This window comes from Coloeus monedula, assembly GCF_965178545.1.
Source record: "Coloeus monedula genome assembly, chromosome: Z".
Classification (NCBI taxonomy): domain Eukaryota; kingdom Metazoa; phylum Chordata; class Aves; order Passeriformes; family Corvidae; genus Coloeus; species Coloeus monedula.
Window position 1 is genome coordinate 9,793,171 of NC_138822.1, and position 25,532 is coordinate 9,818,702.

The 25,532-nt window shown below is 42.2% G+C and overlaps 1 protein-coding gene across 1 annotated transcript in view; it reads right to left on the bottom strand.

Moving 5' to 3' along the window:
* Positions 1-24,107, bottom strand: part of LOC309585120 (PALM2-AKAP2 fusion protein-like) — a 96,044-nt gene extending 71,937 nt beyond the window's left edge. Inside the window, exon 1 of the mRNA XM_082301644.1 lies at positions 24,035-24,107. The gene's annotated coding sequence lies outside the window, so the exon portion shown is untranslated. The remainder of the gene's footprint in view (positions 1-24,034) is intronic.
* Positions 24,108-25,532: the final 1,425 nt, after the last annotated feature.

Genomic DNA, 25,532 nt, shown 5'->3' on the forward strand with positions numbered 1-25,532 from the left:
ATGCCCCCAGAAGCAGGCACCAGGAAAGCACTGCTCTTGGTCCGCCATGAACAGGTGTTGTATTTGTTGAAAACAACTCAAAGGCAAAAGATCCATTAGTATTCTTGCACAAATCTGATGTACTTATAAAACCCTTCTGAAAAAGAAAATAATAAAGCAACCCAACTCCACAGGCAATTAAGCCCTGCCTAAGGAGACACTTCCATGGCTGCAGTTTTTGAGGAAAATTCATAGGTGTAGATCTAGTGTAATAATCAGGTCATAAATCCTGGGGGCACACAGAAAGCAACTAAGAAAACATGTTCCACGTGAAGAGTCCGAACTTACCTTGTGCAACAAAGTGCAGGAGGTTTTGTCTTTAAGGTCACCTCAGTGAGAAGCTATCCATTCTATTTAAAAATACACTGTATGTTCCAAACCAGAAATAAAATCTTCTGTGAGGCATATGCTTTAAGCATGCCTTAAATTAGAGGAATCTTTGTGTCCATCAGATAGACTTCACGAGCACCCCGAAATCAACTGTGTGTAAACGTCAGCCGTCTGTATGGCCAAGCTGAGCCCTCCAAACCTAAAGCATGCTTATAGAAGCTGAGAATGTTATATGCAAAAGGAGAACATAACCCAGAGGGTGTAAAGGTAATTTTATGGAATAAAATCAGGTTTGTAATATTAAACATATGCAACCAAATGATTAATGGAAGCCCAAAGGCAAAACATTTTGTCTTGACCTATTTTTGTTCTCAAATATATTTCAAGAACTGCTTCTGCCTGCATCTTCAAGTAAATTTAGAGGTCTCAGCCATATGCTATAACTCTGGGTCTCCAGTTTCAAAGAACAATACAAAAAGTGCATGACAGGACTTGTGCTGAAGTACCCCAACAGTGATTCCCACCTCTAAATGGTGCATAATGCCGTGCTTTAACAAAGCTTTCCCCCTGAATTCAGTAAGACAGAGGTAGTGAGCAGCAGTTATCTTGGAGGTCTGTATCATTGCCTAACATAATGGTAATATTTTGCTGCTGAATTCTGCTCCATAAGCACACCAAAAATCCTCAGTGCATGTCCACCATTTGCCCTATGTGACAAGTTGCTCTCAGTTCATATATCCTTGAATCAAGAGCATGGTTTGATTTTATCTGTTTGAGGGATACTTACAACCGGAGGATGAACTAGAATTTCACTAAAAGAATGCAAAGAAGGTTAAAAACACTTCATGCACACAAGCGCATGAAAAGTTCAAGTTTGCTTTAATTTCAGCCTGTGGTCAATGGCTTTGCAGCATTTTTCCCTGTCCCAGTTTTACAGCCATGACTCCCCCCCAAGAGTCTCCCTATGTTATGCTGAAGGCTCTTCAAGAGCTGAGGGGCAGATACAAATTAGTTATCTCGGGGCCCTCAGGTGTATTAGAGGCCAAACCCATCTTCTAAACCTGCAACAGAAAGGATGTAGACCACATTTCTTGGGGTCTTCCACTGCATAGGGGGCTCTCTGAGGCTGGAGTAGGAATCACCACGCTGTGTCCCACTCTTGGCAAGCACTGAGAAACATCAGCAAGCTCATATATAGTCTGCTATAGTCTGCAACTGATTGGCCACATTGGTCAGTGACTTTTCTCGCTTTTGACTCGCTTGGGTGAGATTCTGCAGCAGATGATGTTGGATTAATTACAGCAATACATAATTACAACCGCATGCTAAGCTGGCCAAAAGTGAACTTTTTCTGCTTTGGTGTCTCTTCTGTATCTGTGAGTTTTCTGTGAACACCAACCAAAGCCATTAACCACAGTAGAGAGATGTTGATAAAAATCCCCCAGTAGCACACAAAGGATTGAAGGATTTCCATCACTGCCAGTGTCTAAACATGCTGAGACACAAGTCTCTCTTGCTTGATTAGTAAGAACAGTTTTGCAGATGGGACTGGAGGAAAATGAGGCATGGCTCAGCAATGACTGATTCTTTCTTTCCATCAAGGAAGAAATTTATGTTTTTTAAGCACTATCTGGCATTTTGGTTAAGGAGATATAGGGAATTTAGATTAATAAGACCATTAATGGCACAAGGAATAGTCACAGAAATGATAGATATAACCCCCCCCCCCCAGTCTTACTATTCTCCAACCTACAAAAGACACCTAGTTAGCAAAGTTCTTAATTTTGTTTTTGCTATTGAATGAGCGTTGGGATATACACAAGAAGATTGGGTTCTGCTTTAGCAAAGACTCATAGATGAGATTTTAGTTTTTAAAATTCAAAACATAAGTATCTCTCATCTTTCTTCCTTCCTAACCAAGCTCTTGAAGCTGATGAGGTTCAGACAGACTTATTTTTACTTACTTCACTATCAGAGTAATTTACAAATATTTGAGATTTCTGACTGGGATGCTGCTATACAAGCAAATCAGGTTGTGAATCACTGTACTTCTTAACTTTGCCAGAGTCCAAGTAAAAAAGGCACCTGAGATAAGTATTTCTTGATTTATTTAATCTGTAGCTAGTAAAATAACAACGTTCCAGAAAACATGCTGGTTTTAAGCCCTAACATTATTAAAAACAAACAAGCAAACAAAAAAAGATGGCAAGCTGTGCAGGAAGAGAGCAAACTGTTTTGTGTTTTCACAATACAAAACACATTTCTTTGAGCTTCACAAAAACATAATAGAATTTCTTTTGATAGGTTTCATCTTGCATTTTCCCATATATGTAAGCTGATTTTTTCCCTTTTATCTAATAAAACTTTTTTTTTTAAGCTTAGAATAGTCCTTTCTCTGGGAATTGGGGCTGAACAATGTACACAAGTGGCATACAGCTCCATAAAGGCACATGGTAATAACAACAAAATACCCAGAGAAAGGTAACAGGTGATACCGTGCAGTTGATGGGGTATCTGCCATTAAGTGATGATTAATCAGAGTGGGGGCTTTGCCTCGTGTTTCTGTTGGTCTCCACAGCAGTGCAGCAGGGCAGAGACACAAGAGCCAGTAAGAAGGAAGGCTGGGAACGTTCCTCCAGCTCTAAACTCACCTATTTCTTGCCTCTCTTCCTCTTCAAAATGAAGTGATTATATTTTTAGGGGGCGGGGTTGTTGCGGAAAGGGGAGGGAAGAAAACCCCCGACACAGTATTTTGCTTTTAAAACCTGCCTTCTAAGCACTCAGTCCTGAAGTTCACTCTCACAACTTCACACAAACACACATGTAAATTAGTCCAGGGACAGGAACGAGACACTCAGGCTTGACTCAGGTTTGCCTTTAGTCTGGGACTGAGAAGATAACCCAGCATTTAAGCTCTCCTAAATACCAAAGATCATTAATTTTAGTTTCTTCATTCATCAATGGCTATAGCTATGGTCCTCACTATATTTAGTTGCCTTTATCTTCTCTCATAAAAGGCACATCAATATGGAGAAGGGCCTCTCTCAGACATTTTTAGAGCAGACCTGTGCTATCATCGTGCCTTGCTGATAATCCTCAAATCTATTTTCTTGCAGCATTGTTAATGGAACAGCATCCTATTTGTATGAGGGAAGTTTGCAACAAAAGCAGGATCTACCCTCTGGGATCCACATGTTCTTGCTTTAATTAAAAAGAAATCCCATTAAAATTTGCCACTGCCACAAGTGAATCAAATTAATTAAAAAAAATTAGAAGATGGGAACAAAACTGGTTTTTATGAGGCAACAATTGCAGCTTAAATCTGTATATTTTTAATAGCACAAATTAAAACTTAGGGCTTAGAAGTGTTTTCCTTGGGTCTCAGAAAATCCACTGAAGTGGTGTAACCTTTAGTAACACTGTGCCCACTAAATCTACCTCAGGGAAAGGAATGTTGCTTATTTTTAGGTACAGTTTACTCAAAACTGCACACATGCAAATAATGGTCATAAAATTTTTACTTCAGATGCAGAAACTGTTTAAATATTTACCTACTAAAAAAAAAAAAAAAAAATCAAACCCCAAACATGGCAACAAACCCAAAAGCAGAATGAAATTGCTCTACTTAAAATGAAATCACATTTGGGGCATCTTTGTTTTAAAGCTTCCAGTAACTGAGGCAAGATGTGTTTGCTTTCAATTTCCTGCTTACTAAGGAATATGGGCCTGACCTATTGCTGTAGATGACCTTTGCAAGGCTGTACCGTTGAACTAGGTGAATGATGGCACACGATTAGACACAGATTAGGTTCTTGATGGCTTTGCTGATTGCTCAGTCTTTCCTTCACCTGCGGCTGAAGGGCCAAAGAGATTGCAGAGAGAGGGAGAACAAAAGGATTGTTGGATGGCCAGGCCCTGCTTCGGCTGGTAAATGCAGGAGGCAAGGGAGGAGAACATTGCACAAGCAACCCAGCAGCAGCGTCCGATGCGGTGTAAACCTCTGCACTGTCTGGGGCAAGGGTGTGAACTATTCCAGTAAGTGAAATGGACATCTCAGATGTGTCCCTGGGGAGGAAAGCTCCCTTCCTGCTCAGCCCATTCCCGGAGGCCATCAGCGATGTGGGAGAAGATTTGCTGGGTTCTCAGGGAGCACAGCCCAGCGTGAGGTCGTGACAGGCCGGGAAGAGGCTATCTCCCAGGTCTGAGGGCAAACTCACACGGATGTGAGCATGTCTGCACAGAGTTTCAACCCCTTGGACACTGGTTCCTTGCTCGTTCCATCAGCTGTGGTGCTGGTTGTGCCAGGACAGCCACAGCCTCGGTGCAGGACAAGATATTAACTTAACTGAGCAATGACTTGACAGCCGTATCTTCAGTGCAGAACACAGTATTAACTTAATTAAGCAACAAATTACTAAACCAGATGAAAGCTATGACACCGGTCCAAACTCTGTTGCATTATCAGGCAGCTGAAAAAGCTTCCCCCTAACTTTTGTCATGGGGGAGAGAAAACACAGTAGGGGTGGAGGCTGTGGGGATAACCTCTTCCTTTGCATTCATGGAAGTGGCTGTTTGGAGTGGAAAGATGCTGTTTGCACCATGGCAAGATAAAAGCCTCTGGTTGTGGTTTTTGACTTGGATCTGGATTTCGCCAGCTCAAATGTCAATCCTATTTATGTTTCTACACCCTTCTTGAAACTCTTACACACCATGACCATTGTTTCATCTCTCCCCACTCTGCTAATGTAGCCAAATAATTGACAGCAAGCACTTATTTCCAAAGTTTGTTAGTTTCTTCCAGTGAGGAAAAAGGCACCATGTGAGCACTCACGCTGACGTAACGCAACCATGCCTCCTCCAGCTGTCAGGTTTCCTCACAGACATTCCTCCCTAGATGCTGGTCTACATTCAGTTACCTATTGTGGCCACTGCCATGATCAGCTATGCCTCCCATAGCTCTTTGTGCCAGACTTTCCTGCAGGCAGAGCAGGTGACTTCCACGGTGAACCTGACACCATCCTTAAAAAGCTGAGCACATCAAAAGGAATTAAAAAACTCCACAGCATGCAGTATATAAGCTGGGAGTGATTTGGGAACACAGAAAAAAGCCCAAGTAGGAAAGGATGCTATCTCCAATTTTTGAAGGATGCAAAACTTCTTTCACCTCTTTTTTTCAAAACCTAGGCAAACCGTTGTTCCTTAACACACCACTGAAAATGAGCAAATGCTGGCAGTAAGCCTTGGTACCAGCTCAATTTGGGAAGCAGCAGGCTGCAGACCTCTCACTCTACCTCTCCCACTCCTATCCATGCACTCTGAAACCTCACACATTTTAGGAAAACTCCCAACCACTTGGGAAAAAACCCCATAAAACATCAAACAACTGCTGCCACCCTCCTTGGCATTTCTGGTTTTACATTCTTATTTGTGAACTTATTCATGGTCAAAACCAGGTGAAACAGACTTGTGAGTGCCTCCCTTAGAGAGTACAGAGGATAAAACCCAAAATTCTGGCAGAACAGTGGTTTTCCATGCGGACGATTGCTATTGCAGTTGCATTCATGACAAAATATGATGTTTATGTTACATCTGCTTCTCTCAGTGCCTGGCAAGGCTGCTGCTTGCATTTGGGTGATAGGGCTGGATGCTGACTGAAGTCATGGCAGCACAACCAGCAGCAAAATTCAACAGAAATTAATCTTCATTATAAATGGCAAAGAATCCTCTCTGCTCCACAAGACCTAGAGAGTGCTTGAAGTGAGAAGCGGCATGCTTGTAAACTTACAAAAGTTTGACAAAGCAATAGAAAGGATTCTGGTTGGTTCTCAGAGCAGTATCTCTGTTTATGAACACCATGGCTCTTTCCTTTCTGACCTTGCATAAAGGCAGTATTACCTAGGGACAGAGCAAAGAACAGGGGGTCTGCTCCTGCTTGCCAGAAGGCACAATCGGAGTTCTATGAACAGCAAATGAAACATGTTACTATCACTCACTAACAGATTAGGAGATGTATATGATAGTCTTTGTAGAGAATGGATTATGGACCATCTGTTGATCCATTTCACCCTGGGAAGCATATGTGAGCATTTCAGATCGGTGTAAAGCTGGACAGTGTGCTCAGGCTGCATTCCTTGACTGCCTTTATCCCTATGGAGACACAGTTCATCTAGGGTGTGTGACATTCCCTCCCATCCTGTGCAAGCCATTTTTCATTGCTATCAGCTATCCCTTGGCTGCCTCAAGTGACAAAAGCTGCTTGTGGAAGAAAGTGTGATCATCAATCCCAAGGATTAAAACTGGGCAATGTTGGACCTGAGGGGTAAGCTTCCAGTGTGCACAGAAGCCTAGGGAAGAATGACCTCTGCCAACATGTTATTTCCTGCCTTCTGCAGATGAAGAACCAACAGTAGTAAAACACGTTTTGAGAAGAGCTAACAACTCATTGCTCTCTTTCAAAATGGACTTGAACAAGAAAGTGCTTATTTTCTGCTAATGCCTTTCCCCTAGACCTTCTCTTCCCTTCTGTCACCCAGTCGTTCACGTCTACCCCTACACTGCTATTTCAGTGATGCTCTAGTTTTAAGCAGTGGGTATAGGTGAGTTAATTCAGACTCAAGAGACCTCAGGCAGCTTGCCAGTCATGCTAATTAGCTGTCTAAGCAGGGAGTATATTAGCTTTACAGCAGCACTGACAGATTTCACTTATATCAACAACAAAAATGCTGCCACATGAAGCTGTAGGGTGTACATGGTAAGAAATTGGTGTAGAAATGACCACCAGAAGATAATTACCTCATTAGATACATTCCAAGTTAATGGTGACCAGGTCAAACTGAGGTTTTATTACATATGGATTCTGACCATGATATTCTTTACCAACTGAACTAGGAAGAATGATTTGAAATTCAAGTGAACACAAACTCAGATCTGATTTCAAGGAGAATTTCCATCCGGAAAAATTGTGAAGAACTACTCAGAAGTAATGGAGGTATCAAGGGCTAGTAAGATTTTGAGCTGGAAAACATGTGCATGACAATGGTGAAATTTCCAAACAGCTGAGGATTAAATCTAATAGGATTTGAAGTTGCAGATAAAAAGCCTTAAGTTTCAAGGAAAGTGAAACTGTATTTGAGTAGAATCCTTTCCATCACTGCCTTGTTCCCCGTATCAAGCTAACTGCTAAAGCTACAAGTTTACAACCCCTCACTGATCCAAACTTGTATTGTTCACAGCTGTGCCCCAGGGATTTTGAACCACTCCTGCAAGTGCTGTCCCACATATTTTCCATTTAATTTCTGTTGACAGATGTCAACCTTTAAGTTTCTTTTCCCCTGCATGTTCAATAATGTCCCAGTTATGCATCACCAGGGAAATTCCAAAATTTGCCAGTAAGGTGTCTTAATTGACTAAAAAACATAAGGGTCATATGACACAACACTTTCTCCTGGCTTTAGATTCTTCCTATAAACTTGATCAGCCTTATTTTTCATCTAGAGTACCAGCAGATTGATGAAAAGCAGAGTGGCCCTAATTAGATATTAGACTTCCATCCTCCCTCACCAATTTCAGCTTCTTTTCTGAAATCAGTCATGCCATCTGTAGGGAAATGGCAACTAAATCAACCTGAAATCAACAGAAAACTTTTTGTTGGCCTCACTGTTCCTGCACAGCCTTCACTGCCTGTCAAAGCTGTTGGGAATTATTCCAGAGTATGACATACCATGGACACAGTTAGCTAAGCAACTCTTCTTTAGTATGAAACAGGCTTTAAAGAATACATTGAAATGAGTAATAAATAAAGGAAATTATCAATGCTGATAACCAAATATTTGGCATCTAAAACTTTTTCCAGTTATGTGACTGTTCTGAAGATCAAACAAAATGGTGTACCATGCACACATGCTTTCAAATAAAAAATACTTATCTGCATTCCTTGAACTCAAAAGAACCACTGGTACTCAACAGCAGGCACTAAAATATTAACTGAGTTGTATACACACAGCTGTATGAAGACAGTTGCATTGACATGGAGACAAATCTGCTTCATGTGGTCTGCTTTATCAAGATGATGAGTTGACATGGAAATCATATGTGTGGGAAGGAGCCAGAAGCCCTTCACATTTTGTAATAGTTAGCCTCTAACAAGGAAATTACAGGGAACTTACTTTGAAATTAAATAACTCTCCGTTTACAGGAAGCCCTTCCAAATTGTTCTAGCTAAATCTTCTGAGTCTGATTCAGCCTCAAAATCTGCTTGCTTCAGTACTTTATTTTAGTTGAACTGTTGATACATGCTGTGCATTTTTGGCTGGGGTAGAATTAACTTTCTTCACAGTGGCTGGTATGGGGTTGTATTTTGGATTTGGGCTGAACACAGGGTTGATAACACAGAGTTGTATTTGTTATTGCTGAGCAGGGCTTACACAGAGCCAAGGCCTTCTCTGCTGTTTGTACTTCCACACTGGTGAGGAAGTTGGGAGTGCATGGGAGGCTGGGAGGAGACACAGCTGGGACAGGTGACCCCAAATGACCAAAGGGATTTCCAGACCATCCAGACCATATGGCATCGTGCTCACTACATAAAGCTGTGGGGAAGAAGCAGAAAGGAGGGAACATTTGGAGTGATGGCGTTTGTCTTCCCAAGTAAGTGTTACACGTGATGGGGCCCTGCTCTCCTGGAGATGGCTGAACACCTGCCTGCCATGGGAAGCAGTGAAATGATTCCTTGTTTTGCTTGTGTGTATGTGGCTTTTACTTTCTTTACTGAACTGTTTTGACCTCAGCTCATGAGTTTTCCAGCTCTCATTCTTTCAATTCTCTCCCCAGTCCTGCGGGTAGGGGCATGAGTGAGCGGCTGCATGGTCCCTGATTGCTGGCTGAGGTTAAACCACGACACACGCAAGTAAGGTAATGCAAACACACCAATTTGAGCAAATAGCATGCATAAAAAAGGCTAACTTTTGGTTGTTTCTACTTGCATATGTTCATATTTTTGCAATATATAGGTGATGTCCTACAACTTCTATACTAAAAAAAACCACCTTGAACTTAATGTGCCATATTTCTTTAAATTCCTCTTCAATAGATCAAAGCATCTGGTAGACAACAGGCATGCTTTAGGAAAACCTAAGAACCAAATACAAGGTGGTGTTATTTGCTATCCATGTGCCTCTAGAGAGGCTGTTTGAAAGCTTGTCCTACCACTGTTCCACATAAGCGAGAAAAAACCTTGAACTCCCATTTTGCTTCAAATATCGCTGCATTTGGTAACTGAGCCACTGTCCAAGCTAACAAAATGAAGGACTTTGGATCTCACTCTCCCTGCTTATGTCATCCTTGGACTTTTCACGGTAAGCCAAAAATAATTGAGGGGGCAGGTGACTACTGCCCCGTGAGTCAGTGCAGATGTGGCACACCACGTTCTCCCCACCCATGTCAACTCAGGCTGCATGAGTAAATGCTAGCAATTAAAGAGTACAAAACAATTATTCTTCCTGACGTCATCCCAGCCTCAAACCATAAGAGCTTCCTTTCACCCTGCCTCTGCCTCACTGTTTTCCTCTAACCATTTCCCAAAGCTTCATCTTGTGACAGTTTCAGGCTATAAGAATACAAGTCCAGAACCACAAAAAAGGCTAGATGTTTTAAACTATGAATACCTGTTCCACCAGGAGCCAAGGAATACCTAATTCTAGCAGTGTAGAAGTCTGAACAAGCAATAAGCAGTATGGGTGATCCTCCCGTGCTGCAATAGGAAAAAAAATGCTGCAAACCTTTGAAGGCTTCTTTTATCTTCTGGGACTGGTTGGTCCTGCAGGCAGGGATACAGCTGACTTTTAAAAGTATAGCCAAAAAAACCTAAGAGTTAACCTAGGAGGCTGCAGTTAAGGATCTACCCCACATTTTACATCCTCCTGCTCTTCATGCATGGAGGAGGAGGTGACTTGTTACCTAAACCAAGACTTGTAGAAATTGCGGCCTGTCAATCACAACCATTAAAAATGCTTTAGGTTTGAATTCTGCTGGGACTAGTAGGCAGAGACAAGGTAATTTTGTTCTTTGCTAGTACTTGAGAGCTCTGTGGAGTTTATCAGTAGCAGTGTTGTCTACTAAGCAATGAGCTCTATCTGCTGTCTTTATTCTATTTTGTCTACTTTAGATTTTGGGACACAAACTTATAACGGGTTTATATAATTACTTAAATCCAATTTCCAATCTTAATTAGGGATGTAACGATGAACTATTAATAATATTCAGAGCAGCATTAATCTATCCCTGCTCGTTCACTTGAATGGTAACAGGAACTAGACCATCAGGGAAATAAATTAAAGACAATTTGAGTTTTGAGAGAAATGTCAGAACAAGAGCTCGGGATCTACATTGCTGCAACAGCTTGTGTCTGTGGGAGATCCCATGGGTACTGGGAAAACAGGAAAAGGTGGGATAGTGGACCTACTCACAGTCTGATAAAGTAAAATACATGCACAGGACATCACAGGACTCAGACCCTGATGCTGAGCAAGTGTTTCAATAAAAGTGACTTAAACACAAACTAAAAAAAGGTAATGTCAAGCCCTAGTTTAGGCATCTTGCCTGATAAATACAAAAATGGAATATGCCCTAGCCCACTACCACCCTTAGAAAGCATTTTCCCATTCCCTCTCTGGTAGTCAGGCTGGATCCAAAATGAACTTCTTGCACCAGGTGTCAGATGCCAGTCATACTTGACTTGGTTAAGAAGCCTCTAATAAAAAGTTAGAGTGCTCAGTACGTAATTGCTACTGACTAACAAAACCAAGTTGTAGCCATGCTCTTCTTAAAAAACCCCACGACTTTGCTCTGTGTGGCTTCACTATTCTGCCACTGCAAACCCATCTATCTGCTGGAATAATTATGAAACTGTTCCATGAAAAGTGCTATGAAAGAGATTTGATTCTCACTGAACTATAAAGTTAACCCAGGGAATCTTTGAGCCTTCAGAAGGGGCTGTCAACTGAGCTGACTATGCTTGAAATTAAAAGTAAACCAGGAACTAATTTTTCAATCCTGCATGAAACTGAAACCTTCAGAGTGGCAGTTATATCTTTAAAAGTTTTCACTAAAATCACATGATAATATCCTGAGGAAAACTAGAGCAACTTTTTTCCCCCTCAACAATATCAGTTTACAGCTCAACAACAGAAGGGTGGAGGAGGAAATTCCTTTATTCTCACCTTCCAAAAAAAAGTTCCTTTTCAGCAAGCTTAGTATAATGAGTTTGTCATCAATTGTTTGCAGGAAACATCTCACATTTTTTCCTTCTATGCAATGAGTTTAATCACAGAGGTTGACTTAATTTTATAAAGAAAACAAGGCAAAGGAAAGGCAAAAGCTATGATCACATAAGAAATCAGAAATCCCACTGATCTCAGTAAAAGTACCCACACAATGCTCAGAGAAGATCCTAGCAATGTATAAACACAAGACCAGAGCAACTTGTATTTAAAAGTGAGAAAATGCATATGTGACTTCACCAAAGAACAACAAAAGTAGCGAGTAGCAAGGTATTCCATTCTGAAAGGATGACAAATTTACCGCCACAAGGAAGAAGAAAATGACATGGGCAGCATTCCCAATTTATGCTGGGACTAACAGGGGTTCATACATACCTTCTTAATTTTGGTTGTTAAAAGGTCCTGTGAATAAACTGCTTGGTCTGCAGCAACAATACTGCAACTGGCAAGAGCAAGAATTTAAGAGCAAAATTTAAACCCTTACTCTTATTAATTTCTTTAAGAGGTTTTCTCTAGTGAAAACCTATTTCTGATGCAGCTTCTCCTGGTAATTTCCACTGATGGAGTAAAAGCCAACTGCTGCTCTTCCTTGGGAAGCTCTGATCTTTCTTTGAAAGAACCAACAGTAGTGCAGTAACACACAGCTGTTTGAGAAGGCTATATTCAAGAAGGAAACAGAAAGGCATAGATGAATTGTGCTTTTTGGCTGCTTAAATCAACTCTTGTATAAGCTTGTGTCAGGTGGCACCCTGGGGCTTTACTCCCCCAAACCAGGGCACTGCTCCTGCTCTACCCTTTGGAAAGGGGAAGCAGCACTCTGGGAGGAGACAAGCAGTAAGATCTAGCCTTCAAGGTCTCCTTCTGGCTTCCTGTTCTGGAGGAGGGTTATGCATGCCATGTATACTCATCTGAGGCTCAAAATGTGGATACAGGAGAGTATCAGCAAAGTGAAAAGGCTTGCCTAGTAACTGCATTCCAGGAAAGCCTTTGTAAATGTAGGCAATATCTTAGGAGCAAAAATATACCTCAGTCAAGCTGCCCAAGGTACAGTGTGAACAGTGAATCAGACTGAAGGACTGTCATGGTGACAAGGATTGAAATCTTTTACTCTGTCACACCACAAGATCCGTAATAACTCTTCAGCAGCTCAGGCAGTTATGGACACTCGCTGGTGCACAGCTGGCAGCAGAACTCAGTTCAGCTGACAAGGTTCTTGTGGGTGCTCCCACCACTCCTGTCATACATCATGGTTCTTTTTAAACACACAGCTTTATGTGAGCAAGAAACTGACAGTATCAGTTGAACACTCAGACCTCTCCCCTGAAGAAAATGACTCAACCTTCCTCTCAACCTCACACAAATCAAAAAGTGACCAGAGCTGGGAAGGAGTTAGGATATATATGCTTTACTTTTATTTAGGCTCTCGACACCCAGTACCAGCAAACACTTTAAAAAACCCTTCATGTAACACCAAAAGAAGAGAAGCAAGACAAGAAACAGGTTAAAGGTGGAGGGAGGACACAGATTCCCCTGTAGAATGAGAGGCCAGAAATGCAGAAGTGAGACAGACATCGCAAAGGCAACCCAGACTGGAAAACACAAGAGTTGCCTCCTCCTGCTGAACAAGGCCCTGAGCCAGCACCATTGCCCTGGCCAAGCTGACTTGCTTGGTCAGTCCCCTGAGCAGAGCTGCTCCAGGGCAATGATGTTACCCACCATCTCCTTCCCACCACAGATTTCAGGAGAACCAGGATCCTGCCCTGCCACTCCCAGGACAGTTATATTTTGCTGTTATCCCTTTAATAGCCAAACCAAAGAAACCCTGGCAACACTGACACAGACTGCGGGAAATACAGAGAGAGACTAATAACATATTTCTGTTATTTGTGTTTGTTAGTACAGAGGAAAATCACAGGGTCTTCTCCTGCCAATCCTTACCCATTAGCATTACTGGAAGCTTGGGCCTTGGGTTTGAAGGATTTGGAGGAGGGCTAGCATATATCAGAGCTTTTCAGAGAAGGGTATAAGCCTCATCATTTGAACAAGAACAACAAAAGCCCCAGAGAAGTCATTCTTTCTGACTCTTCTGATCTTTGCAATACACTCTGAATCTAAATATCTTTGTTAGTTTTTAATTCTGCAGTCCAGGAAATGTTCTAAAACTTTAAAGCTTAAAAAAAAAAAAAAATTACAGTTAACTAGCCAAAACTTGTTAACAGTGAAGCTGCTCTATAGTTAAGTAAGAGAGGATTTCATTCATTCCTTAGGGCTTCCCGAAAGCTGGAGGAAAGAAAAATTTGGTTTTAGTCTCTTGTGACTTTTGTCCTATCATCTATGGTAAACTCCATATCAATCCCACATAATCAAAATAAATATGAATTTACTAGAAAATTTCAAATATTGTTCTACAGCATAAACTAACTTAAGTCCAGTAACAGAATATACACACAAAATCTGTTTCACCAAACCAATGCAAACTGTATCGCCCAGCATCCAGTCCCAAACGTTAAATGCAACAGAGCAGCATAAGCCTGTTTCTGTACTGCCCAGCTACCTAAAATGCCTGAGTTCCTGCCTGACTAGGAGGAACCTGAGAAATTTTGTCAGCATGACCTTCCAAAATGGAGCTCCATTGTTGCTGGAGCCTGTCGCTGACTTAGGCGAGGGAAGACAATCAACGTGACTGATAATGCAAGCTTCATTTATTGGTAATCTAGAGGCACTTCATATAGTATTAGTATATATGCTTGTCAGTTCTTGATTGGCTTACAATTATGAGAACACTTTCTTGTTTCTCCTTGATTGGTGTTAGATAAAAGACTACATTGGTAAGCTTCTGCCTATATTAGATACATTAATGTTACTGCTTGAGAAATCGGAGTTCTACCTCCTACCTCATGGTTAGTACATCTTATAAGCACAGTGCTACATCCTTAAAACTCCTTTTTTTGCTGTCAGGCCTGTTTCTCACGCAGGCTTTTTCTCATGTAGGCATTTGCTTGCACAGCTCTTTTAAAGTTCTGTTTCCCACAGCTTTTCCAATGATCCATGCCCCTGATCCTTTAACCATTTCTCAACAGGAGCCCACCACCATGTTCTTGAGGAGTGAAACTGTTGAGACACTATAAAATCTTGGCATCATGCCTAGCAAAGTGAAGTTCTCCTGCAGTGAAACTGGGTCCCCTTTTCTTCTTTAAAAAATTCAGGTACACTATTTCAAACTCACATTTGCCACAATAAAAACTGCAAGCCCTTCAGTGTCTCCTTTTTTTATTTCTTCCCCTCCCTTTTGCCTCCAAAGGAAATTATTCATTAGATCCAACATCTAGAAAGATAATTTAAATGGAATGATGCATTTCCCAGTGCAGCTGCACTCTGACAGATGGCTGATACCAATGGGATACTGGGCAAAGCACCCATGTACATACATGCCTTTTGACCACAGTCAGTCCCCATCCATAAAATACAGCTATCCAACTGCATCCTGCTGTTACACTCCTACTAGGCTTACAAGTCCTTGCCACTTAAGAATGCATAGCCTAAGAGCTGGCAAGCACCTGCAGAGGTAACTTGGCATTTTGGTGTTCAGTGCTTACTCTTGACTCTCCCAGTCTGGACCAGCAGTTGTATCTGTGCCTGGAAGACATAAACCCTCAAAAACAAGGTGTGAGCAGTGAACCCTGGTCTGATGTTTCACACTTCTTCTGCAGAAGTGTCAGCATCTGCAATGAGTGGAACATTCAAGAACCAATTTCTTCGCACAAAAGTGAGAGTGGGGCTCAACCTGAGCCCAACCCTGATGTTCTTGAGATCATGAACTGTAGCATGAGTGCTGTCCATGTGTCACTGGCTGACACAGAGGAAAAGATTGCATAGATTATACTGGTAGAAGTGCTTTAGTCTTTAATTATCTCAGATCCACTGCATCTGCAGATGAACACTTCTGGCCAATGCAACTTTGCCACAGCTTTAAATGCCATCTTGCTCTCAATTTTCTGAATACTAGCATAAGTAACCTCCTCTCACTCTCTTTCTTCCACACTCACCACTGTTTTTAATAGAAAATGAGCAGTTAATGTGACAAGACTTATTTATTCTCTTTTGCCTCTGGGTTTCTTACCAGTACCTAACATGACAACAGATACATTCACACGTTACCATCTGCACCTGCAGGATTCCAGTCCTGTTTTCCTTTCTGCAGAAACACGTCCCAAAGGCACAGGAAGGGAAATGTGTACGTGCTCCTCTGCCCCCAAGGACCTACATCCCAGGCAGCTGGTGATCAGTTGGTAATATCCCCTTGGAAAGTCCCTTTTTGACAGTTCACACTGCCAAGAACTTAGGGAGTTGGCTTGATTTCTCTTCAGAAATCTTGGATAATACAGAGTCTTGGAGCACACAAGAGAACAGTCCTATCATCCTTTTCTTCCAGAAAGAAAACAGGTTTCCAGCAGGAGACAGTTTAATACAAACCCTATCCAGCTCACCACAGCAAAGTCACATCCCTTACCCAGGTCAGCAGGATACACTGATTTGCCAGGGTCAACACCAACAGTAGGCAAGACATGCCTGACAGCTGAATTTCTGAGTTTTCCACATACCCCACAAGAACCAGAGAAACAAAGCAATTTTGCTGTTGAACTGTTGCTGCTATACAGATGAATCCCCTGAATAATGGAGCGGGCTAGAGAATGTATGACAGGCAGAATAGCCTAAAACCATTTTATTCAGAGCAGAAGGCATTTGATGACATCTGACAAAAAGAGAAGAGCAAGGAACTTCCCTACAAGAAACATTAATTCTACTGCAGTCTCTTCAGCACACTTGATTCTGAAAGACTGGGCTAGTTTGGCTCAGTCACCAAATATTATTTGGAATCCAACTGTACTGCTTATCACCAGCATCCAGACCCAAGAAGTAAGCAAAAAGTCTGTGGAATTAACTGCCAAAGCTAAATTCTGGGGAGTCCTGCTTATGTGCTGATCTTACCACAAACTGGCTTCAAGACTGTCTAAATATGCCAGTAGCTGTTGTCAGCTTTTCAGTGACAACTCCAAATGTGATTTTTTTTCCCCTAAGGGTGATCCTCCTAGAATTTTCAAAATTACCTGAGCTATCTCTAAGTTAATTAGATGGAAAAAGATTTTTCAAGAAGTTTAAGGGCTTAAAATAGATCCCAAAATGCCAAAAATGTCAACTAATTAAAAGATATTTTTAATTTAAAGTGAGAACTATTCACTAGAAGTCTGTCAATATGCACTCTGAGCCGCTGCGCCATGCCACTTCTGTTCTCATTAACCAAGTTGATAAGCACATTTTATACATCAAAATGAGCAGAAACCTGGGCCTTACAAATGTATCACTCCAGAAAACTGAACAGGCAGCAGGATAGGGGTGTTCAGAACGCCCATCAAAAATGTTGTTACAAGGTCTCATTTTCAGAAAGTGAATGGGCACTTATTCAGTCTAGGCTGGTTCCTCTTTCAAAGCATTTCAAATTTCAAAGAACTCCCCAAAAGTGTGGCTGCTGCTCTGCTTCCTCAGAGCCACAGTTCACCAGAGATTCAGAGGGGACTCACGGATTTAAGAATCAGAGAGGAAGAAGAAGCTTTCATTGGCAATAATGTACATAAGAGGAAGCTAGTATGTCTCTGTTAGACTTTTTTAAATTAAACAAGGCCAGGAATTGAAACAGAAGAGTGCAAGTGAAAGTACAGGTTGTAAGATAGCGATGGGAAGCATCGTGGAGACTGGGAACATCAAATGGATGCAGGAGAGCTCAGGCACCTATCAAATGAAAGAACAGCATCTAAATAGTTCTCACTCTAAATTAAAAATATCTTTTAATTAGTTGACATTTTTGGCATTTTGGGATCTATTTTAAGCCCTTAAACTTCTTGAAAAATCTTTTTCCATCTAGTTAGCTTAGAGATAGCTCAGGTAATTTTGAAATTTCTAGGAGGATCACCCTTAGAGGAAAACAGGTTCTTTAGGGCTGCTCTTCAGATCTAACTAAATGATCCAAATGGTTGGTTTGATTAAGCAACTTTCCACTGATACACAGACCAGTGTGTTCAGTATATTCACTGCTTTCACAACAGAAAAATACAGAATTGTCATAAATAGTTTCACCGTTGTTGATCTTAAAGGCCTTTTCCAACCTACATGAATATATGACTCTATGAAAATGCTGACAATACTCAAGCAGATGGAAAAGCCAGACCATAACTTTAGCTCAATTTCTCTTTTTAATGATAGCAACCAGCAGCAGGAACAAGGAACAATGAAGAACTGGATCAGTCTCTGCTCAGCGAAGCCATGACAGAACAATGCTGCTGGGAACATGCCCTGGTGTGCCCCTGTCTCAGCCACACGTTGTGAACAGTTGAAACAACATGGTGTTGAGGCCTGAATGTGTTTGAACTCCTGTGGCTGCATTTCCTATTCATGCACCTGGTCCTCCAGACCTTCCTTGGTATTTTGGCCATAGTCATCCTCTCCTCAGTGCGAGCAAGCTGAGCCACTGACACATGTCTTCAAAATATAGGGACAGTGAGAACATCAAACCATGGCACAAATCACAATGGTTTGTTCACCTTGCACACGCTTTGTTTTAAAATCAGGTTAAATGACTCTGTGGGTTCCCACACCAGCATGTGGGTTCTCAAGAGCATTGCCAGCAAAAACCTCTGCCTGCACTCACTCTTGGGGCAGGGTAGCAGCTAATAGAGAACTCTAAAATTGGAAATAAATGACCTATTTCTGAGGAAAGCTGATAGAATAATATTTAAAGGTTTGAGATTGGCTTCACACTGTCTTTCTTACAAGGCTACAAGAGTACAGTGATACACTCCTAACAGAACAGCATTAGAGAGACAAAAGGTCTGTACAAACTGACTGACTTTAACAAAAGCAATCTTTCATTCTTTACTTGTGTGAAAACGGCGAGCTTTATTAGTATATGTACATCTATTTAATTAGTATGCCAGTAGAGTTAGGCTCAGGATGCTAATACAGGTGTACATTTCACCTGATTCCTGTGTCTGGTCTGTCATCTTCCTGAAGCCTGCCCTAGAAGAGCACTTCTTTTAAAAAAAGGGAACTTCTTAAAAGTGAAGGTTTTTCAAAGACGGGTAGATCTGGTTTGTGTATTAGCAGTTCTGTTAGGGAATTCTTCTCAACTGGCACTACTAAACTTGCTCCACATTTAAGGAGACACAGAAATAGGGCACTCTAAGCATGTATACAGATGGAGCTGTATTTTTCCCTAGAGTGCTGGGGAAAAAGTGGCTATACTAAGCTCAACTCAGACCATGCTGTTGTAGCTGTCCCAGACAACGAGGCACAAGATGTCCACTTGAATTCTTGGGTTTCATGGATAAAAAATAACATCTCTCTTGTCAAGTATCACTCTCTGAGAAGAACTGTTAGGAAGGAAGCTGCATATGTCCTCAAGTACATTTGCATCCAGGCCCAGTCAACAGTCATGCCTACTTAGTTACTCAGTGATTGAAGCAGTGGTGTTTGTGGTTTTGGTGGTGTTTATTTATTGGCTTGGTTGGTTTTGTTTGCCTGTTTGTTTTAGGGAGTGTGCGTGTCTGTGTGTGTAAGTGAGTCTAACCCTAACAAGTTGCCAGTTTAAAGATAATTTACAATTACCACAGCAGGAGGCTTTTTTTTTTTTGCAATTTTGTTAAAGTGGTAAACTTTAGCAGCTAGAAAGGGAATAAATGAGACAGATATAAGCCACCCTTCCCTGCCAGTACTACATCCACTGCACCCTTAAAAACTTTTCCTGATTCATGCAGAAATTATACAAACAGATGTTACATAAAGGAACACAAAAACATGCAGAAAAAAGCTGGTAAAACATGGAGAACCCTTCCCTTCCAAAGTACATGTGGTGATGTGAATTTAGTAATTTACACACAAAGCTTTCTGCTCTTTTTCCCTTTTAAACCCAGAAACAAGGGATAATAGGAAAATTATGATGCCCAGAGCCCCGAAAGAAATCAGCAGAATCAACAGATTCTGAGGTAAAAAAAATTGAGAGCTTTGGAAGCATTCTTTCCCCTGAATCATGATTCATCTCTTTAGTCAATTAGATAAAGACGGAAAGAAAATTCCAAAATGAACAGGATACACTTTCGTGATTCAGTAGCACATACCAAAGTTTTCCCTAGAGCTTGTGAACGTCTTTTAAAGCAATATTCCTAACCTTTCTAAAGATGTAGATATGTTTTGGAGGAAATCTGATTTATTTTAAATACAATATTGTTTTTCTCTGTTATTAATAAGGGATTAAATAAATCGTTCTCTGCCAGTACAGTATCAAGGGAAAACTTTCACTTTCACACAACGTTGTATGTTAGTCTCACATTAAACAATGCAGCACTTGAGTCTTGTTACACTTCAGTATTTTAATAACATTTCTCAGGAATTATTCTGAAGATACAGCTCTCTTTTCTCCCATAAATCCAGTATCTTATTGTCATCAAATAAACAAAAAGTGAACTCTAAACTCTCACTAATTATAAACCTAAATGAAATTATCTATTTTTAAACTTAAGGATGGCATGATTTACAGTTGTGACAGATTTAATGAAGGTTGTTCACCACCAAAAATAACAATTTAGGTTGACAATGCAGAATTGTAACATAAAAAAAGTATCCTCTTTTTTAAAATTTTGTCATACTACCCTAAAAGCCAAGCACTGTGAATGTAATTACTTGAGAAACAAGCCTGCAGTAGCAGCTGAAATTACAGTTTCAACATACTGTGTTTGAGCAAAAACTGTAAAAAAGCCCGAAGATTGTCCAATGTAGAGCAGAAAAAAGAAGAAACAAGAATTCTGTTTTACAGGTGAAAAACTTCAGCACTGAGGATTCACACTTGTTTTTCTGGATGCAGTGAGATATACCTGTGGTCTCCTGAAGTTATTGTGTGCAATGTGTATTTTTGAAAGCTTTGTACACATTTCAGTACTGAATAACCACAACTCTAACTTGATGACAGAAAATACTGGAAGGGCCTTTAGATGCAGTCTTAGTGAACATCTAGATTCCTCCAGTCAATTAAAATGACTACGATGACAAGTTACCATTAGGTTTTAAAAAAACCCAAAAATTCCCAATCTCACTCTCTGTAAAAATCTTTCCATTTGTTGTAATATGGGGATAGTTAATGTTACCAACTACAACTGGACATCTGCCATTTTCAGATGGCTGAGACAGAAACTATCCCTAACTGACTTCCCCCAAGAGGAAGACTGCAAGGTTTGCTTCCTCACTAAAGACTCACTGGCAGAATCATTCTCCAGGTCCCTCCCCATCAAGCCGTACTGTGAAATACATTCTTAGCAGCAGAAGAATCCCAGATAGGACAGTCCACAGAGTATGGACTCTGCTCAACTTCAAATACTAATTTACTGGAGCAATGCACACCAAAGTCTTACATTTAGTTAAGCATATATGACTTAAAATTTTGGAGCTGTAGAAGAGAAAAAACACCATTTTGGCATATGGCTCAAAGAAAATACATAAATTATAGCTGCATCTGCTGGCATTCATTCAGTGTTGCTGGTGTATTTCAAAATGAAACTTAATTTTATAGAATTATACTCTAGTCGCCTAGGTCAGCAGTCAATTTAAGAACATCCCTCTACAGGACTAATGCAATACTTAGGTAAGCCAGCATCATCATAAATAAACAGGCCAACTTTTTTTTCCCCCATAACTTCAATGCCAAGCCTATCCACATCAACTTCAATGGACTTGCTCCTTGTGGGTGGGAGTACTGGAAAAAACTTTTCCTCAATGAATTGTAAGTCCATAATTTCCTAGGGAATCTTCACTAAGTTTTGGCATTGAAACAAATACAAAAAAAAAAAACCACCCCAGCCTAAAAATGGGAAGCAAGCAATGAAAATTGTATCAAAATAACACAAAATTTAAGTTGAACCCTAGGCATCCAAGAAACAGGGTGCACATGAGAACAAAGATATACCTCTTCAGCACAGCCTGCTAGAAGAGACAGCTGCCATGGCTTTTCATTTTTTAAAGGGGGGAGGGAGGAAGAGAGAGATACCATTTTTGAACAATCCGCTTTATCCCACAACCAGAAATGTACTGCTGGTCAGTTGAAGTCAGAACTGCCTGAGAATCAGTACAGCAGCACATCAATGAGAGAAAAATCACACTGTGAATAGTAATAATAGGGACAGTTCTAGATGTTGCTTTATGTAGCTCTTCTTGTCTTGCTATAAATGGAGTATCAATAGCAGTTGCTAAATCAGCAAGTGTTTTCAGTAGCAAAAGTGAATTTTGCAGTTTAGAGAAGACAAACCAGGCATGAATCAAATTGTCTTATGATCAAAGTATACATCAAACTGCTCAGGGTTCTGCTGGCTGTACTTTTCATGCTGTAAGTCATACAATCCTGTATTCTTAACTTAAACAAAACTCTGGCTGAAGTCAACAGGACTTTTGAGTAATTTAAAAGAACTGCATACTCCCCTTCCTACAGAGGCTGCACATTCACAGTGAAGGGAAATAACCACCAGTTGCCACAAAAGCTATTTTTTACTGGCACTATTACAAGGTATCTATAAAGATGGCTAAAGTTACTTAAGAGCTCACCTGGGACCTGTACTCTTTGGATAGCGAGGAAAACTAATATAAAAAACAAGGTATCAGTTGTCAAATGCCAATATCTGTATGTAACATTTTAAATTTCTGAAAACTTACTTTGTCAGAGGCTATGTCAGGGCAGCAAATGGACTGGCATTCAAATATAAAACGAAGATAAATCGATAAAAAACACTCAATACTGAGTGGTCAGAAATGCTTGCAATGAATACACTTAAATGAACACAATTTCAGCTGTAACTTCTGTTGTGTGCAGAGACATAAAAGCTACGAAATAACTTGTATTTCTTAGGAAAAAAAAGTCACGTGCTTTAACAGATACTGATGTATACATACAACTTCTTTGGGTTCCTGAGGCTGTGGAGATCAGAAAATGTAACTGTGAAATTGAAATAAATCCCTGCCAGATAGGCAAAACCTCTGCAAAACACTTACACAGCATGAATACAAATTGACATACCAGAGCTATGAGACAATGCTAGAATCAGAGAATATCATTACAACGTTGAACTGTTAATCAGCGCTCATAATAAAACAACACGTTTATTTCATAGGTAAAATCACAACTAGGGGAATATGCTCTATCTTTTCTAACATTAGGCTGGTACTTATTGCCGTAGTGTACATCTTCTGGGACCTGACAGGCACTTCATTTTGAGATAAAAACCTAACTTCAGCATGATGACTGCTCTTTACGGCTAATGATTAATGTTATCAGGAACTCAAACACACTGGTATACCCACAATAGCTGCCGGCCCGCTCACCTCGGTAATAATTTCAATAACTTTTTTGGAAGAGACACCAGTGTTTCAAAAAAGTTTACACTGCAGTGGTCTTCAGCAGAGGCCAAATAAAAAAGAAATAAAATATTTAGAACTCATGCTTTGCTGTTACAGAGGAATCTAAAAATAGAAATACTTGGAACAAAGATACAGGGGATTTTCTGTTCAAAAAGGGGAGTCCAGGAAAAACTGAGATCGCCATGAAAAAAACATGCTGATTAAAAAATAATTACGTCACAGGTTTTCAGGATCTTGCTGAACCCCCTCCACACGCCCCCTCCATCCCCACAACCGGGCCGTCTCCCATGCACAGCGGCCCCCCCCCCCCCCCCCAGGGACGGCAGCGGAGACCCCCGGCGCCCCCGGCCACCGCCGAGGCAGGGGCAGAGCCGCCCCCGACCCGCGGACATCGGGGGGATGCGCGCACAGACCCGGCTTTCTGTACCCGCCCCCCGCTCCGTCCGGCAGCTCCCGGCGGTCCGCGCCGCCCCCCGCCCGGGCCATGCACGCCGGGGGCTCCCGCGGGGCTGGCGGGCACACCGCGCGGGGCTGCCGATGGCGAGGGCAGAAATTTCCCCCTTCGGCATCCCCTCTTTCCTCCTGGCCTCTTCCCCTCCGCGCATCTGCATTCTCCCTTCCTCTCCTCCTCGCTCCCTCCCCGCGATTCCATCTTCCCTCCTCGCTTTTCCCCTGCCCTTCCTCGCACCTCTGCCGACACCCCCTTACCTCCCCCGCCTCGCCCTGCCTAGTCCGCTTTCCCCTCTCCCGCCCGCAACGCTGCGAGGGCCAACTCGCCGGAGCCGCAGCCACCGCCGCCTCCCTTCCCTCCGCACTGGAGCCGCGCTCTCACACACACACAGACACACACACACACTCACACACACACAGGCGGGCAGACAGACAGCCAGGCAGACAGACAGACGGCCGCGCGTACACACGCGCATCCTGGCGCTCGGAGGTACCTATCCAAGCCGCTCCCGCTCCTCCGGCTCGCAGCGTGCGCTGCCAGCTCCGCGCGCAGCTCCGGCACGTCGGATCCCCCTTCCTCCTCCTCCTCTTCCTCCTCCTCTTCCTCCTCCCCCCACTTCCCTCCCCGCCCGCCCCCTTCGCCGACGCCGAAAGAGGGGGGCAAAGCCGCCGCCCGCCTCGTCCTGCCCCGCCCCGCCTCGTCCCGTCGCGCCCGTCCCGTCCCGCGGGGCGAAGCGCTCCGTGCGGAGGCTCCGCGACCGCCCCCGCAGCCCCCGCCCTGTCGCGCTCGGGTTACCCTCCGCCTGCGAGCCTCTCCTGTTACGATGCCCGCGGCGGGCGGGAGGGGAGGGAGCCGGGCCCGGGGGGGCCGAGCCCCGTCGAGAAGGGAAGGAACGCGGCCCCGCGGCTCGCCTCCGAGGAGCGCGCAGGGTGGGAGCTCCACTCCGCCGGCAGCTCCGGGGCTTTCCATACCGCGGGTTTCGGGCTGTTTTCTTTTTGTTTGGTTTTGGTTTGATTTTCTTTCTTTCCCCGCTTTATTGGTGTGGTTTGGCTTTTTTTTTTTTTTTTTTTCAATAGACAGTACGACTGTCCTGGGCTTCTTCAATATCGCCTTGAACCCAAATATGCTTGCAAAGATTCCCATTGGCCTGCTATCCTTCCTATGAAGAAGCTCTGCCTTGTATTTTTGGTTTCAATACAAACTTAATTATCCCCTCAGCTCCTGTGCTGGAGATGAAGAACAACTAACCCTTTCTTGCAGCTCGAGATGGGGAACAGTTAACCCTCTCTTAGAGCTGCTCATGGGTTTGTAGATCTCCACGGTAATCACTGGGCATCATACACTTCCTGGCTGAAGAGCTGTAGGTTGCTCATGGGGACCTTTGTCCACAGACTGTTCTGTACTTCTTACCATCCTTGATGCACTCTTGAGCATGACCCTGATCTAATAGATCTAATTTTGAGTTGAAGAAATACGCAGGATGTAAGATGTGATCAATCCATGCCTTCATAGAGTGGCAGAATTATGTTTTTTCTTGACAATACTTCATGAGGATCTTTTGAGCACAGGACGTGATGTTTCTATGGAATGGCCTGTCATAACCCTGAGATTTTACTTATGCCAGCTCAGAGCCCACCATTTTTAATGGCTGTTTATCCATGTGTGTCATTTTACATTTACCTATACTGGATTTCTTATATTGCACATTCAGTCTCATAATGTCCAGGTATAGTTCTTCACAATGTTTCCTCTTATTACTGCCAAATGAGTACCACTGATGAACTTTTCTGTTTGACTCCCTTCCCAGGTAAGGCATGAGCACACTGAACAGCACACATTGCAACATTGACTCTTGCAGAACTCTACACCATCCAGCACCTCCCTCCATTGTGAGAACTGGTGATTTGTTCCTGTACTTTGAATTTTATCTTCTAAGCAATTACTGAGCTATACCAGGGCTTTCCCTCTTGTTGTTTTCTCTGCTTAGTCTC